The sequence below is a fragment of the Lycium barbarum genome, chromosome 2 (assembly GCF_019175385.1).
Source record: "Lycium barbarum isolate Lr01 chromosome 2, ASM1917538v2, whole genome shotgun sequence".
NCBI lineage: Eukaryota > Viridiplantae > Streptophyta > Magnoliopsida > Solanales > Solanaceae > Lycium > Lycium barbarum.
Window position 1 is genome coordinate 41,236,167 of NC_083338.1, and position 18,491 is coordinate 41,254,657.

Here is an 18,491-nt window from a genome sequence, read left to right on the forward strand (position 1 = left end):
CCACGCCTTGGCGCGCAATCTTTACTTAACGATCCAATATGGCCATAGGCTATTCCCTGCTCTCATTCGATCTACAATATTGTAGTCTCACTTATCATGCTATAAATATTCGTCTGTCTTTGGTGTTCTCCTTTCATTGCTCCCTGCTTCTTTATACCTTTATCGCTATCCCTTTTTAATTTTTCATTCTAAATATTCATCCAAAAACGTATGTACGAAATGTTTCCTTATTTATTATCCCTTCGCAGTCCAGTAATCCTTATGGTAGCTTATGATTTGAATTCGCCTAACTTCTTAGTTCGCAACACCTTTGAGTTCTTACTACAACTTTTTCTTTATTTCCTTCCCTCACATTTTTCGACACAAGTATACTTGCCTTTGACTTCTTTGTACTGGCGCTCAGTTCGTCCTTTGTTATTTCTTGTTAGCCCTCAGGTGGGGATTCCTTACAAATGTGATCGAGCATCGCTTCACATCGATGATTCATATAAATTCATAGCGTATATTCTCATGTCCCGTATAATTAATGGTACATGAACCATTTTCTAGTATCCGACGAACTCTTCCGTCTTACTCATAGGTACTGCATTCTTTCTTTCGGTCAAAATTTTAGGCTATCAATTGTTGATACTCCCGTTATAATAGTCATTCACGTCTAAAACATCCTTTGAATCTTATCATTTTCTCCCTCATCCTCTCTGCATTTAACTTGTAGACTTTTTTTTTGCTCTTTTATTACTCTTACAACATGTCGCTGCGTACTTAGGTACGGCGCAAATTTGTCCGATAAGAGAGATTCAAATCACGGCATAAACATAGCATAATTCATGTTGGCAAGAAATATTCTCTTAAGGTATCTTTCATTCTTTCCCTTTATGTCAGCCTCATGGTACACTCACTGTCGGTTCGTTTCTACTCCTTCCATGTATCCTTTTGATGTGACGACATGTTTCAAACTCTGGCCCCGAGCTAATGAATTTTCCTTTCTGGCGCTGACCAAATTTTATGTCGGTCTGGGCAGCTTCTGGAACTCTATTTAAGGAGGGCTTAACCTCCATTCTTCATCCAAAAACGCCCAAAGACCCCCAAAATTCTGAAAAAAACTTTCACAACCCTACAACATCAAATTTTAGCCCGGATCAAGTATAATCTCCCAATTCCGGTCTAGATACCGTATAGTTTTCGCTGCAGAATCATATGACGGGCGTGTGGTGGCCAAAAGTTAGCGTGAAAAGGTGGAGATTAAGCAGTATTAAAGGGAGAAAGGTATGAATCTCTTTCTATTTGTGCAAATACCGGTTTATTTACGAAGAAAGCGTGATTAAATGATTGTATACCGAGTTAATTAGCTGTGGAAAATTGGAAAACAGCGTGTGGGCTGTTTTATGAGATATGTTGATATGGAAATTGATATTATTGATGTTGGTGTTGTTGTTGTGTTGTTGGTTGCTGAATTGAAAATTCGGGCTAGGCATATAAACAGGGGAGATGCTGCCCGATTTTTGGTAGAATATAAAATAGTATAATTTGGAATATGGTATAAATGTGCATTGAAGGGGCTAACATTAGTGTGAATTATCTTAAATGTAGACTTACGAGCTCGGACAAATAAGCGTAGCTAATAAGAGGCGGAACAGGTATGTTAAGGCTCGTCCCTTTCTTTCAAAGGCATGATTCCTACGACTTTAATTCCATGAACGTTTCCACAATCCTCCTTGTGTTCAAACGTTGGACTTTATAATTACAAGGCATGATTTCCTTTCCAAAAATCGTTAATGTTTTCCAAAATGTCTATATTTTTCCAAAACGGAGGTTTACGATTTTGTACTGCTTTATGATAACGATGATGGACCTGTTTGATCATGATGACAATGAATGCTAAGAATGAGAGCGTTTTCCTATGATGGATATGATGATGATTCTATGTTTGAAAGGTTCCAAGTTTACGTTTCAATGACGATACAAGAATGTGGGGCTATTTTCTTGACTTCTCAGTTTTATTCATGAACGACAATTATTTCTTAAAGGTTTCAAAGCGTATGAATTGATGCCCTATGGGATGATTATTTTACTTTATGTCCTCTCAATGCTATTCTTCCTTGATAGTCTCACCTTATGAGAATTGTTCCTTCAAGGTGAGACAAAGTGACCATGGTTATTCCATAATGTAATCGGAGGTTACCGACCTTACGTCACTCCAATGGGTATATGACTTTCTTTGGGCTCTCATGCATGTTGTTTATATGATATATGTCTACGTATATGATATGTATATGAATATGTATATGTATATGTATATGGGGAAAAGGGAAAGGGCAACTGTTATATTACCACCTGATTCAGCTGGATTTCGTCCCGGACGCGGGATGCCCAGACGCGGGACATGGGAGAGCCGGACACGGCGTCTGTATATGTGTTGTATGATATGTATGATATGATATGATATGATATGTAGGGACACCGTTGGGGAGGGGGCGGGAGAGCCGATGTACTCGGCGTCTGTAAAATGTGAATAAAGGATACCGTTTTCTGAAATGTTCTGTTTTCTATATATATGAATAAGAAGTACCGTTTTCTGAAAAAGAGACCAAGCATGCATAGCCTCCGCCTAAAAGGCATTCATATATACAGGTTACTTCTATCCCAGGATAAGCTCTATATGTCTATTCCGTCATTATTCATACTGTACATCCCTTTATTATGTTAGTATTCATGTCTTGCATACTCAGTACATTACTCGTACTGACCCCTTTTCTTCGGGGGCTGCGTTTCATGCCACGCAGGTACACCCAGATGAGCTGAAGTTATTCTAGAGGATATTCCAGCGAAGTTGGCAAGCTCCACTTGCTCCTGGAGTGTTGCCGAGTCCGAGCTTGTATGCGAGGATTTCTGGACTGATGTTAGAGACTTTGCAGACAGAGTCGTGGGTGTTGGTTGTCAGTTCTGAAGTGGCTCTACCAGCTGATGTGTCATTTGTGTTATGATATAAGTTTCATATGATTACAGTTTTTGTTTGAATTGAGTACAAAGAAAAGAGAAAAAAAATCTTAAGGTTTAGCTATATTTTATTTCTTGTTGATGTACGAGTCTAAAGAGGTTAAGTATGTAATATGAGTCAGCGGGTTCGCTCGGCTCCGTATATGGGGTCGGGTGCCCATCACACCCTAGTATGGTCGGGGTGTGACAAAGTGGTATCAGAGCGGGTTGGTCTAAGGGTTGTCTGCAAAGTCGTGTCCAGTAGAGTCCTGTTTATGGGTGTGAAGCCGGCCACATTTATAAACAGGAGGCTGCGGGGCATCTAGGGACTTTTGACCTTCTTTCTGTCTTAGATTGTGCGATAAATTCAAGTCATAAGAAAGTGGAGTTCCTTATATAAGCCCTACATACGACGTAAGGAGGCGCGGGATGATATGGGAAGACAAAGAGGTAAGTCTGGATACGTTTGTTCTGTTACTTGAAATTGGGAGCCCTGGGTGGCTGTGACATGATACGACATGATAGATATGGTAAGATATGATACGATATATATATATAAAAGTCCTGGATGACTGGAATATGTCGTGTAACCGTATGTTCTGTAAAACATTGTTGATATTTGTGGTGTACAGGCTTTGAATAGTAAGGGTTGTAAAGGGAATTATGCCGAAGTAGTTCAGAAGTCAGGCCATTTAGTGAGACACGCTTAACAGAAGGAAACGTGGAGAGGAAATATTGTAAATAGGTAATAAGTAAGATGCGTTGTCCCAGAAAGGTTATGGATTGGGCATGATGATGAAAGTGCGATCGCTGCCATCGGGACTTTGGGGATCCAGGACGGGAGGTAATTAAATATGAAAGTGAAAGGTGAACGTTGGGAATTGAAAAGGGAAACATAGTAATTGTAAGGAAAATGACGTGTTACGAAAATGCCACGGAAGCTGTAAGACTTCGACTTCCTCCAGAACATGTAATAAAGGTCATGTGAGGAAGCGGACGCAAAAATATCAGCATTAAGACATCGAATTCCAGTGAAGTTTTTGGGTTAAGCGTGCTCAGGTGGAAGCAATCCTATGGTGGGTGACCCCCTGGGAAGTTGGCAAGAAATTTTATAGATTGAGACATAAGAGACAAATGAAAAGCTAGGGTAGTCTAAGGAAAACTAGGATATACGGGATGGTCGGAGACCATAGGAAGACGCGTAGGACGAGGCAAACTAGATCGGTGAAGAGACAGAAAGTGCATCACAACTTTGAAATTAGGATAGGCTTGAATAGTGGTTGGACGTATTTTGTGGACTAGTTGATAGTAAATATGTATATATATATAGGAATGTGTGGGATATCCCACATATGATTGTATCGGTGGATATGTGAGTTCCAGAAACTGGCGCTACGGTAAGGAAAGCATTAACCAAGTAAGGGTACCGAAGTTCCTGTGACAAAGTGGAAGGCAAGAAAAATCAAAATGTCGGAAAAAGGTGAAACGTAAGATGCCTCAGTAAGTGAAGCTCCCGAGAGAAACTACCAGCAAAGCACGAGACTATTCGGGCAAGAACTCAAAGTAGGCATGTGAAGAGGATAAAGTGTGGTAATATGAAACAAAAGAGGAATGTGTGAGGTTCGATGAGCGAGGATAGAGAGAGTGCAAACTGTAAGGATTCTGTGCTACGAGCAAAAGTAGTGGGACGTCCGGAAAATATGGACGCACGACTGCAACACAAACGTGTAATTAGAGGAGAACTACGAGTATGTGAGTTAAATTGGTGAAGGATTAATAGTGGATGGAAGAGTATGGAAATGTGAACAAAATGATGATATAGACAGAAAATGAAAGGAAAGCTTATGATAAGAAGTTTTTGATATGATATGCACAGAGTTGGAAAGAAGGACGAGGAGTAAGATATAAACGAAGACTTCACAAAAGGACGGTTGGCATATAAGGAGCCCTTTATAAACGGGGGAGAATCGCAACACTTTCAGGCTTCAAGGCCAAAGGAGGAAATTTATTAGCTCGAGGTCAGAGTTCAAAACATATCGGCATATCAGGAGAATACATGAAAGAAGTAGAAACAAATTGACGATAAGGGTAACTGGACTGCGAAGGATGATAAATGGTTACATTTTTGGATAAATATATGGAATGAAAGATTAAAAGGGATAGTGACAAAGACATAAACAAACAGGAAAAAAAAAACACACACCAAAGGCCAATGGATACTTATAGAATAGTAAGCGAGACTGCAATACTGTAGGAAAATAAGAGCAAGAAATAGCCTGTGGCCATATTGGATTGTCAAGTGAAGATTGCGTGCCAAAGACATGGCTTCTATTAAGATGTGGTGGCGAGACAATAACACAGAAGGGGTGACTTGGGAAGGACAAGGATAATAAGTTGGCGTAGTGGATAACCCATGACATAGAACGAGGACTCAAGTAGAGACCCAGAAGTTCGATTATAAGGGGAATAGGGTAAAGGATAAAGAATGGTCATGAAAAAAAAAAGGACAACTAAAAAGGGGACCCTCCCGAAGCATTATGACACCCCGTGAGGTCAGTTGAACATTCGAGGACGAATGTTCTAAAGGGGGGGAGAATGTTATGGCCCGTACTTTGTACGTTCGGATAATTCAAGATAAATGCGAGAAGTTAAGGGCAAGACTATCTCCAAAATTATTTTAATGTACAAGTTGTTTATTAGTATGGAAAAATATTGAGAAAGACCAAGGGCCAGAACAGCGCGAACGCGCTAAACAAAAATCTGCGGACCAGGTTCGGGATGAAGGTTATACTATAAGAGTGTAATAATAACCTATATATGATATTTGGAGACCATATGGAGTGAATCGGTTCACATAGTACTTAACGGGAAATTCTCGTCGCCAAGTGGGGCCCACACGCCGGGGTTTCATAAAGGACGTATGAAGAGACATATGAGTAGTATACGGAAAGTTGAGCAAGTCCTAAAAAGGACCCATAAGCGAAAAATAAGTGTAGGCCCTCCAAAAGGACAATTTAAGAAAACGTTTTTGGGTGATCCGAATTAGAGGGGCAATAACGGCATTATAAGTTTTGAATTTGGGAAAATGTCCAGAAATACAAGTTGTAGATAATTGAATTATCTTTCCAACCATAGGTCGTGGCCCCTCATACGATATCGGGATTGAGAGGTATGCCCCTTTTACTGAACGAACGCGCAGGCAGAAAATTAAGCCGCGCGAACGCGGCCCATCTGGGCGCGAACGCGCAAGAGGCCACTGGCCAACTCAGCGCGAACGCGCTGACCAAATTTTATGTCGGTCTGGGCAGCTTCTGGAACTCTATTTAAGGAGGGCTTAACCTCCATTCTTCATCCAAAAACGCCCAAAGACCCCCAAAATTCTGAAAAAAACTGTCACAACCCTACAACATCAAATTTTAGCCCGGATCAAGTATAATCTCCCAATTCCGGTCTAGATACCGTATAGTTTTCGCTGCAGAATCATATGACGGGCGTGTGGTGGCCAAAAGTTAGCGTGAAAAGGTGGAGATTAAGCAGTATTAAAGGGAGAAAGGTATGAATCTCTTTCTATTTGTGCAAATACCGGTTTATTTACGAAGAAAGCGTGATTAAATGATTGTATACCGAGTTAATTAGCTGTGGAAAATTGGAAAACAGCGTGTGGGCTGTTTTATGAGATATGTTGATATGGAAATTGATATTATTGATGTTGGTGTTGTTGTTGTGTTGTTGGTTGCTGAATTGAAAATTCGGGCTAGGCATATAAACAGGGGAGATGCTGCCCGATTTTTGGTAGAATATAAAATAGTATAATTTGGAATATGGTATAAATGTGCATTGAAGGGGCTAACATTAGTGTGAATTATCTTAAATGTAGACTTACGAGCTCGGACAAATAAGCGTAGCTAATAAGAGGCGGAACAGGTATGTTAAGGCTCGTCCCTTTCTTTCAAAGGCATGATTCCTACGACTTTAATTCCATGAACGTTTCCACAATCCTCCTTGTGTTCAAACGTTGGACTTTATAATTACAAGGCATGATTTCCTTTCCAAAAATCGTTAATGTTTTCCAAAATGTCTATATTTTTCCAAAACGGAGGTTTACGATTTTGTACTGCTTTATGATAACGATGATGGACCTGTTTGATCATGATGACAATGAATGCTAAGAATGAGAGCATTTTCCTATGATGGATATGATGATGATTCTATGTTTGAAAGGTTCCAAGTTTACGTTTCAATGACGATACAAGAATGTGGGGCTATTTTCTTGACTTCTCAGTTTTATTCATGAACGACAATTATTTCTTAAAGGTTTCAAAGCGTATGAATTGATGCCCTATGGGATGATTATTTTACTTTATGTCCTCTCAATGCTATTCTTCCTTGATAGTCTTGCCTTATGAGAATTGTTCCTTCAAGGTGAGACAAAGTGACCATGGTTATTCCATAATGTAATCGGAGGTTACCGACCTTACGTCACTCCGATGGGTATATGACTTTCTTTGGGCTCTCATGCATGCTGTTTATATGATATATGTCTACGTATATGATATGTATATGAATATGTATATGTATATGTATATGGGGAAAAGGGAAAGGGCAACTGTTATATTACCACCTGATTCACCTGGATTTCGTCCCGGACGCGGGATGCCCAGACGCGGGACATGGGAGAGCCGGACACGGCGTCTGTATATGTGTTGTATGATATGTATGATATGATATGATATGTAGGGACACCGTTGGGGAGGGGGCGGGAGAGCCGATGTACTCGACGTCTGTAAAATGTGAATAAAGGATACCGTTTTCTGAAATGTTCTGTTTTATATATATGTGAATAAGAAGTACCGTTTTCTGAAAAAGAGACCAAGCATGCATAGCCTCCGCCTAAAAGGCATTCATATATACAGGTTACTTCTATCCCAGGATAAGCTCTATATGTCTATTCCGTCATTATTCATACTGTACATCCCTTTATTATGTTAGTATTCATGTCTTGCATACTCAGTACATTACTCGTACTGACCCCTTTTCTTCGGGGGCTGCGTTTCATGCCGCGCAGGTTCACCCAAATGAGCTGAAGTTATTCTAGAGGATATTCCAGCGAAGTTGGCAAGCTCCACTTGCTCCTGGAGTGTTTCCGAGTCCGAGCTTGTATGCTAGGATTTCTGGACTGATGTTAGAGACTTTGCAGACAGAGTCGTGGGTGTTGGTTGTCAGTTCTGAAGTGGCTCTACCAGCCGATGTGTCATTTGTGTTATGATATAAGTTTCATATGATTACAGTTTTTGTTTGAATTGAGTACAAAGAAAAGAGAAAAAAAAATCTGAAGGTTTAGCTATATTTTATTTCTTGTTGATGTACGAGTCTAAAGAGGTTAAGTATGTAATATGAGTCAGCGGGTTCGCTCGGCTCCGTATATGGGGTCGGGTGCCCATCACACCCTAGTAAGGTCGGGGTGTGACAACCTTATTCCTCGTCTTTCTTTCCAACACTGTGCATAACATGTTGAAAACTCCATACCATAAGTTTTTCTTTCATTTTTATGACCATATCATCATTCTTGTCAACATTCCCATATCTTTTCATCCACTATTAGTCCTTTCACTTATTTAGCTTACTTACTCGTACTTCTTCTTAACTATGCGCTCGTATCGCAGCTGCGCATCCATGTTTTTCGAGCGCCCAATTGCTTTTGCTCTTAGCATAGAATTCTTACCGCTTATGCTCTCTTTATCCTTTTCACGTGCCTTCCTTTGAAATTTTTTTTTCAAATAATCTCATACTCTTACCGGTAATTTCTCTCGAGAGTTTCACTCACTAAGGTTTTCTTAACTTTCATCTTTTCCCGACATCTGATCTCCTTGCCTTCCATTTACTCACACTTTTTCTTTTCCAAATATTGTTGTATTAAAATTTCCAATCTTATCCTGTGGTAGAAATAATAGCAGCTCATCTTATAACACTCGTACCATTTATTTTTGCTGTCACTCGAACTTCGGTACCCTTACCTGATTAATGCCTCCTTTACCGTGGCGCTGGTTGCTGGGACCCACATGTCCACCGATACAATCACATATGAGATTTCATATATATACATATAATTATTATAACCTAGCCCACAAAATACTTCCTAACGTCATTCAAGCCTATCCTAATTCGAAAGTTATGGTGTACTTTTTGTCTCTTCTCTAGTCTAGCCTATCGCGTGCTGTGTGGCTTCTTATAATCTCCAACCATCCCGTATACTCTAATTTCCCTTTAGGTTACTCTAGCTTTTCATTTGTCTCTTATGGCTAAATCTTTAGGATTTCTTGCATACTTCCCAGGGGGTAACCCATCCTAAGATTGCTCCCACCCTAGCACATTTAACCTCGAAACCTTGGTGGGATTCGGTGCCTTAATGCGGATATAATCGCGTCCGCTTCCTCACATGACCTTTATTACATAATCTGGAGCAAGTCAAAGTCTTACAGATTCCGAGACATCTTCGTAACACGTCCTTTCTTTTACAATTACTATTTTACCCTTTTTGACCCTCACTATTCACCTTCCACTTATGTGCATAACTACCCTTCGTCCTAAATTCCTAGATTCCTGATGGTGGCGAATATACTTTCATCGCCGTTTCTTTTGAGCCAAACACTTGGTTATCAGTCTGTTCGGATTCCCACTAAACATCCGTACATAATAACCTACAGCAAAACTGATCGTTAACTTTCTCTAAAGCCTCCAGCAGACTTTGTTCTTACTAAACCTGTTATATCCCATATTTTCATACATTGGGACGTTTTAAAATAAACGCGACAAGTTAAATACAAGACTATCTTAAGATACGAAGTAGAGATTTTAACTTCCGGTTTCGTTTCGAGTCACAATTCACCTACAATTTCGTTGGCATGAAAGTATTAATGGATAATGGGGATTAAATTAACCATGGTTAGATTAATAAGTGGGATTGGGAACAAAAAAATCAGCCCATTATTTAAAGCCATGTTGGCCGTGTAGAATAATGGAGTGGTCAAAGATTCTTGACCCAAGTTAGTGTAGTACACATGGCCAAAATATGGAGTGAATACATAATGTGAAAAATCTGATTCACTCCACATTCCACAACTCATTTCAACACTTACAAGTTGGAAATACATAGTGAGAGAAAGAGAAGCTCTCGGCTAGAGCTAGCCGAGAGTGGTGAGGTGAGTTCAATCCAAAAAAAAATCAGCTTTCTTCCTCAAATCAACTCCTCATTTAGTGTACAAGAATAGGTAGTAGTTGTTGAAAAGAAACAAGGAAGTGTAGCACCTCAATAGAGTTGAAGTTTCGGCCAAGGTGAAGAACAAGATTGAAAGGTAAGAATGCTTATTGTTCTTGTGTTGTATGATGATTTGAATGTATAGTTCATGCATGTTGTTGTTGGATTGTTGTTGTAGTTGAAGTAGAGAGTGAGCCGTGAGTGAGGTGAAGTCATGATTGATTTCATTTTGCATGTATTGTTGATGAATTGAATATGTACCAACATAGGTAAATGAACAAAGATTGTAGAAGTTGGTTGTGATGTTGCATGTTGGATATTGGGCTGTTTTTCTTGAATTGAAAATGAGCCGTGTGTTGAAGGTTCTAATGAAGTCATGCTTTATCTTCTTGAACATGTATTGGGAATGGATTGAATGTATTGTAGTTGGATAAACGGATAAAAATCATGAAATCGTGGGAAGGGGGTTGTAGCCGTGAAAAAGGGACTGTTTTAGGGGAGATTTAGGGACTGTTTTGTGTCACATTTGGATTGTTGTTGTTATGGACATTGTGGTGTATTGTATGCATGTTGAATATGTGAATTGAGGTGTAAAAGAAATGAATTATGTTGAAGTGTATAGGCAGTCCAAAACCGTGGACAATTTTGATGTTAGAAGTGAATTTGTGTGTGTTGAATGTTGATTCTTGTTGCAAACGTTTAGTGAAAGTAAAGTGCATTGATTCAAGTTGAAACTGAAATGATGGTGGGCTGTTGTAGGAATGAAAATGAGGTTAAAACAGTTCCAAGAATCATGAAAGTAATGTCATTAAACGTGTTGTTGTTGTTGCAAGTTAAAACTGGAAAATTGCTAAGTGAGAATGGAAATGCTATGTGTGTTGTTTAGCCGTGTGTATGAAACAGTTTGAATGGTGTAGGGACTTCCCAAGCTCCCTAATTCATGTTTAAACAAGTTTTGATTAATATATGAAAGAATGATTAGCAATGTTAGCTTGTAACGCTAGTTGGTTCTAATGCGAACGAAACGTCGTTTAAATGTTAGAAAGGAATTGTGAGCGTCAAAATACGTATTGAATTCCCTTGTAGACTAATTGTAGTTCTTCATATCTTGATATAGGATAAGTGTTTTTGGGCAGCAAGTACGAGTTAGAATACAACTAAACGCTAAAGGTATGTAAAGCCCATTCCTTCTTTCTTTTGGCATGTCCTAGACGTAAGTATGAAACGATATGAACCTTGGGGTAAATTCTATTCTCTAGTTCCATGCATGACTTATGATTCTATATTTCATTAAGGCCATTGTCATGTGCCTACAATATGAGTGACTAATGAATAATGTATGAAAGTTCCTATTCCTAAAGGATTGCACCATTAGAGACATTCTTGACTTTCAAAAGCTACACCAAATTAAAGTGATATATGTACATGAAATCTGAAACGTTTCTTGTAATAGGTTGTTATGAGATTTGAAATGAACTGAAAATGAATATTATTTTAACACTTTAGAGCTGGTTAGTTGCTTATCCATTGAGTCCAAAAAGATGAATTGCATATATGTGGTTGCTTATTATTCTGCTCGTGCTTACCGTTATATCCTTCACCGAGTCCCGGGCCAGGATACGTTTTCGTGCGCATGTTTACTATATTATTACCGAGTCCCTCATTAAAGGGCCGGGACACGTTATATATATATATGATGACATGATGATATGGTGATATAATGATATGATGACATGGAAACGGTGGCCAGGAGGGCATATATTCCTTATTACCGAGTCCCTCATTAAAGGGCCGGGACACGTATATGTTTATGTTTATGGTGATATGATTTTAATTACCGAGTCCCTCATTAAAGGGCCGGGACACGTTATATATGTTATATACAGAATTATTATGCAGCTTTGATTACAAAACTCTATAATAACACGGATATGAGAATGATACAGACGAAATGTGTTCAAAGGCAAGTTTTTAAGAAATTCTGGTTGTTGCACTGAGTCCTATATACCTTGTCTCAATATAAGTCTATTACTATGTTTCAAGCTTTACATGCTCAGTACATATTCCGTACTGACCCCCTTTCTTCGGGGGGCTGCGTTCATGCTCGCAGGTACAGACGCTCGTTTCGGAGATTCGCCAGCTTAGGATACCTATTCAGCTATTTTAGACTGCTCCCTTGTTCCGGAGCCTAGCTTGTGGTATAACTCCCTCATGTTGTATTCATATGTGTTTGTTTGGGTACGGCGGGTCCCTGTCCCGCCATATGATACGGTCATTACTCTTAGAGGTCTGTGGACATCGGTGTGGGTCTGTTTGTAGTTGTTGATGCGTTTTATGTCTATGACTTATGTTTGGGGCGTACCCATTCGTAATGGAAGCCTTGTCGGCTTGCATATATATGTATGTTTATTATTTTGTATATCGTGGCAGCCTTGTCGGCTTGTGTAGGAATATATATATATATATATATATATGTTGTTGTTTAAAAAGTGCAACTCCTCAGGAGACAGGTGTCTAAGACATACAAAACTTGACAGCTTTAAAATAACGTCCTACCCGTTTTATGTACAAATGAGATCATGACATGCTAATTGCAAATGACTACAGTTAACAGATAATATGAGTGTCCAACTCGGGCACTAGTCACGGCCTACGGGGTTGGGTCGTGACAGAAGTGGTATCAGAGCGGTTCAATCCTCGGAGTGTCGAGTAGAGTCTTTTTATCGATGTGTTGTGCACCACATTTATAAACAGGAAGCTACAGGACATTTAGGATGTCATCTTTCCTTCTCATTCTAGATCGTGCAATAGAGCTGTATTATCAGGATAAATCTTTCTCTAACAGATCGTTATGTTTACAGCGATGCCTCCAAAGAAGGTGACGGCCGCCCAGAAGGGCAAGGCGGTAGTTGGAGAGACCAGTGGGACTCGGAGGGCCACTAGAGCTTATTCTCAATATGTGCCTGAGATTAGGTTTCAGTCAGCGAGCTCCGCTACACCATCATTATCAGAGGAGCCTAGGGCAGCAGCAGCTGCGAATCAGGAGACAGAATTACCACCAGCTCCTGAGGCTCCGGCACCCGAGCCTCCAGCTCCCCAGCCAGGGGCGGAAGATAGGGCTATGCGTGACGCAGTACAGTTATTGACCAGGTTGATATCGGGACAGGCTCGCAGACGCGGGTTAGAAGGTGGTTTTGCGGATAGACACGACAGTTTGAGGGTCCGTGATTTTCTGACTTGTAAACCCCAGAGTTCTATGGGTCAAAGCCCGCAGAGGATCCACAGGATTTTATTCGACAGATGCTGCGTACGTTGCGGGTGACTAAGGCTTCCGAAACTGAGTCGGTTGAATTGGCTTCATATCAGTTGCGTGATATAGCAGTAAATTGGTATGAGTCCTAGGAGTTGGCCAGGGGTGAGGATGCTCCACCAGCAGTATGGAACGAGTTCGTAGAGGCTTTTCTGGGTCATTTCCTACCTCCAGAGATGAGGCGAGCCAGAGTTGACAGATTTATACACCTGAAGCAGAATGGTAGAAGTGTTCGAGATTATAGCCTCGAGTTTGATTCACTGGCTAGGTACGCGCCCGCTATGGTAGCTGACATAGCATATAGGGTACATCGTTATGTAATGGGGCTGGATAATTACTTGATTGATAGTTGTATGGCAATGGCTTCCCAGCCCGGTATAGATATCGCCTGAGTGCAGGCATATGCACAGGGGGTTGAGGATCGACAGAGAGGGCGCCGATTTGATAGGGAGCAGGAAACGGGTCAGCATAAGAGGGCTAGATCAGCGGGGTACTCTTCTGGCGACTTTTGGGGTAGGCAGCCCCAACAGCAGTATAATAGATATCCTTCCCAGCCGGCACGGAGTGCACCTTCACGATTTACTGGTAGGAGGTTTGATAGCACGGGGTAATCGGGAGCCAGTCAAAGCTCCATGACTTCAGGGTTCCAGACGCATAGGAATTCAGGCCAGATGAGACCACCTATACCCCCATGTCCTCGATGTGGCAGACGCCATCCAGGGGAATGCTGTTTCATGACTGGTGCTTGTTTCACTTGTGGCTGTCAGGGCCATACTATGAGGGAGTGTCGATTTGGAGGTGGTGCAGGTGGCCCAGCTCAGCCTACGGGGTCTATCGCGGGTTCTTCTTCTTCTTCAGTTGCTATGCGCCCTATGGGGCAAGGTATTCTGACACCAGCAGGCCGTGGCAGAGGCCGTGGAGGGGCTTCCAGTTCTGGCGGTCCTTCAAACCGCCTATATGCTTTAGCCAGCAGGCAGGATCAGGAAGCATCGCCAAATGTGGTCACAGGTATACTATCGATTTTCTCCCGAGACGTTTATGCATTGTTAGATCTAGGCTCCACATTATCATATATTTCCCCTTTTGTTGCTAGTAAAATTGGGATAAAATCTGAATCTATAGAACTATTTGAGGTGGCTACACCAGTAGGGGATTTTGTCTTAGCAAAGCTAGTATATAAAGATTGTTCGGTGGTCATATGTAATCGCTGCACCAAAGCGGATTTGATAGAGCTAGATATGACTGAGTTCGATGTTATTATGGGGATGGATTGGTTGGCTTCGTGCTATTCTAACGTTGATTGCAGAGGAAAAGTAGTTCGGTTTCAGTTCCCAGGGGAACCAATTATAGAATGGAGGGGGAATACAGCATCGCCGAGGGGTAAGTTTATTTCATACCTCAAGGCAAGGAAAATGGTTAGAAAGGGCTATATTTATCATCTGGTTCGTGTGCATGACTTAAAAGCAGAAACATCGACTCTTCAATCTGTACTAGTAGTTAATGAATTTCCAGGTGTATTCCCAGATGAACTTCCAGGCCTTCCTCCTGAACGTGAGATAAAGTTCACTATAGATGTATTGCCAGACACTCGGCCCATATCTATTCCTCCTTACAGAATGGCACCCGCAGAATTGAAAGAATTGAAGGAGCAACTGAGAGATTTACTAGAGAAGGGCTTCATTAGGCCCAGTACATCACCTTGGGGAGCACCAGTGTTATTTGTACGAAAGAAGGATGGGTCGCTGCGAATGTGCATTGATTATAGGCAGCTGAACAAAGTCACCATAAAGAACAGATATCCCCGCCCCAGGATTGATGATTTATTTGACCAGTTGCAGGGTGCTAAGTGTTTTTCAAAGATAGACTTGCGGTCAGGTTATCACCAGGTGCGGGTAAAGGAAGCAGACATTCCGAAGACTGCGTTCAGGACCCGATACGGGCATTATGAGTTTAAAGTGATGTCTTTTGGGCTAACCAATGCTCCAGCAGTGTTTATGGACTTGATGAATAGGGTGTTTAAGCCATTCCTTGACTTGTTCATGATTGTATTTATTGATGATATTCTGGTCTATTCACGGTCGGAAGAAGAGCATGCAGATCACTTGAGGACTGTACTTAAGGTCCTCCAGAATCAGAAATTATATGCTAAGTTCTCTAAATGTGAGTTCTAGTTGACTTCAGTAGCATTTCTGGGGCATATTGTTGGAGCAGATGGTATTCGGGTAGACTCGCAAAAAATTGAGGCCGTCAAAACTTGGCCTAGACCGACGACGCCTACTGAGGTACGTAGCTTTCTAGGGCTGGCAGGGTATTACAGGAGATTTGTAGAAAAGTTTGCTTCTATTTCAGCGCCTTTGACAAGGCTAACACAGAAAGCAGCTAAATTCCAGTGGACCGATGCTTGTGAACGAAGTTTCCAATTATTGAAAGATAAGTTGACTACAGCTCCAGTCCTAACTCTTCCTGAAGGCCCAGATGGCTATGTTGTTTATTGTGATACTTCCGGTGTTGGGTTGGGTTGCGTGTTGATGCAGCACGGCAGAGTTATAGCCTATGTCTCCCGACAGCTCAGGAAGCATGAAAGAAATTATCCTACACATGACCTGGAGTTGGCAGCGGTGATACATGCTTTGAAGATATGGAGACATTACCTATATGGCGTGCATGTTGATATTTATACAGATCATAAAAGTCTCCAGTATATCTTTAAGCAGAAGGAGCTGAATTTGCGGCAAAGGAGATGGCTGGAGTTGCTGAAAGATTATGATGTCGATATTCTATATCACCCAGGGAAGGATAATGTTGTAGCAGATGCACTCAGCCGTAAATCTATGGCTAGTTTGGCAGGCGTACAGCCAGGAAGGAAAGAGGTAGTCCGTGAGATTCACCAGCTAGCTAGTCTTGGAGTTCGTTTGGCTGATTCTGATAATGGTAGCGTTTTGGTGCGAGGTGTTGCTGAGTCCTCTATTGTAGAAGAGGTAAAGAAGCGTCAATATGAGGACCCTGTTCTGGTACATTATAGAGATACAACACTTCAGAAGGAGGAGACCCCATTTAAGATGTCAGCCGATGGAGTACTACGATACAGAGACAGATTATGTGTACCTGAGGTTGCAGGGTTACGGCAGCAGGTAATGGGGGAAGCACACTGTGCTCGTTATTCTATTCACCCGGGATCGATAAAAATGTATCATGATCTTAGGTGTTTGTACTAGTGGGATGGTATGAAAAAGGACATAGCAGAATTCGTGGCTCAGTGTTCGAATTGCCAGCAGGTCAAGATAGAGCACCAGAAACCTGGAGGGCTATTGCACGAGATGGAAATTCCAACCTGGATATGAGAGGTAATTAATATGGATTTCGTCACAGGTTTCACTCGCACCCCGCGGAAGTATGACTCTATCTGGGTTATTGTTGATAGATTGACAAAATCAGCCCACTTTCATCCAGTCAGGACTACGTACTCAGCTGAGGATTATGCCCGATTGTATCTTAAGGAGATAGTGAGACTTCATGGAGTTCCCACAGCGATTATCTCGAATAGAGGGGCCCAGTTTACAGCTAACTTCTAGAGATCCTTCCAGGAGGGATTGGGGACGCAGGTGAGTCTCAGCACCGCATTTCATCCTCAGACTGATGGGCAGGCCGAGCGTACCATCCAGACGCTACAGGATATGTTACGAGCCTGTGTCATTGATTTTAGGGGCAGCTGGGATGATCACTTGCCACTTATCGAGTTTTCTTATAATAACAGTTACCACTCTAGCATTCAGATGGCACTGTACGAAGCCCTGTATGGCAGGAAATGCAGATCCCCTATAGGCTGGTTTGATGTTGGCGAGACTAAGCTGATAGGACCAAATATGGTTCAGCAGGCTGTTGATAAGGTGAAACTTATTCAGGAAAGATTACTGACAGCTCAGAGTCGGCAGAAGGCATATGCAGATAATCGACGTCGACACTTGGAATTTCAGGTTGGCGATTGGGTGTTCTTAAAAGTGTCACCCATGAAGGGTGTTATGAGATTCGGAAAGAAAGGGAAGTTGAGCCCGAGATACATTGGACCTTACCAGGTTATCCGTAAGGTAGGCCAAGTTGCCTACGAGTTAGATCTACCAGCAGATTTAGAAGCAGTAGATCCGGTCTTCCATGTGTCAATGCTTCGGAAGTAACTGAGGAGCTATCATACGAAGAACAACCTATTGCCATACTTGATCGACAAATCAGGAGGTTATGAACAAAAGATGTGGCGTCGGTTAAAGTGTTGTGGCAGAACAATAATAGGGAGGAGATGACTTGGGAGGCTGAGGAGATGAAAAAGAAATATCATCACTTGTTTTCCACATCTACAGGTAATTTAAACTCCCTTGCTTGATTGTGTTAATTGTTTCCTCAATTTATATGTTAGCAATAAGGAAAACCCTCCCCAAAACTCTTATAGATTCCAACGGGATAAAATCGACATTCGAGGACGAATGTTCTAAAGGGGGGAGAGGATGTTATATCCCATATTTTCATACATTGGGACGTTTTAAAATAAACGCGACAAGTTAAATACAAGACTATCTTAAGATACGAAGTAGAGATTTTAACTTCCGGTTTCGTTTCGAGTCACAATTCACCTACAATTTCGTTGGCATGAAAGTATTAATGGAAAATGGGGATTAAATTAACCATGGTTAGATTAATAAGTGGGATTGGGAACAAAAAAATCAGCCCATTATTTAAAGCCATGTTGGCCGTGTAGAATAATGGAGTGGTCAAAGATTCTTGACCCAAGTTAGTGTAGTACACATGGCCAAAATATGGAGTGAATACATAATGTGAAAAATCTGATTCACTCCACATTCCACAACTCATTTCAACACTTACAAGTTGGAAATACATAGTGAGAGAAAGAGAAGCTCTCGGCTAGAGCTAGCCGAGAGTGGTGAGGTGAGTTCAATCCAA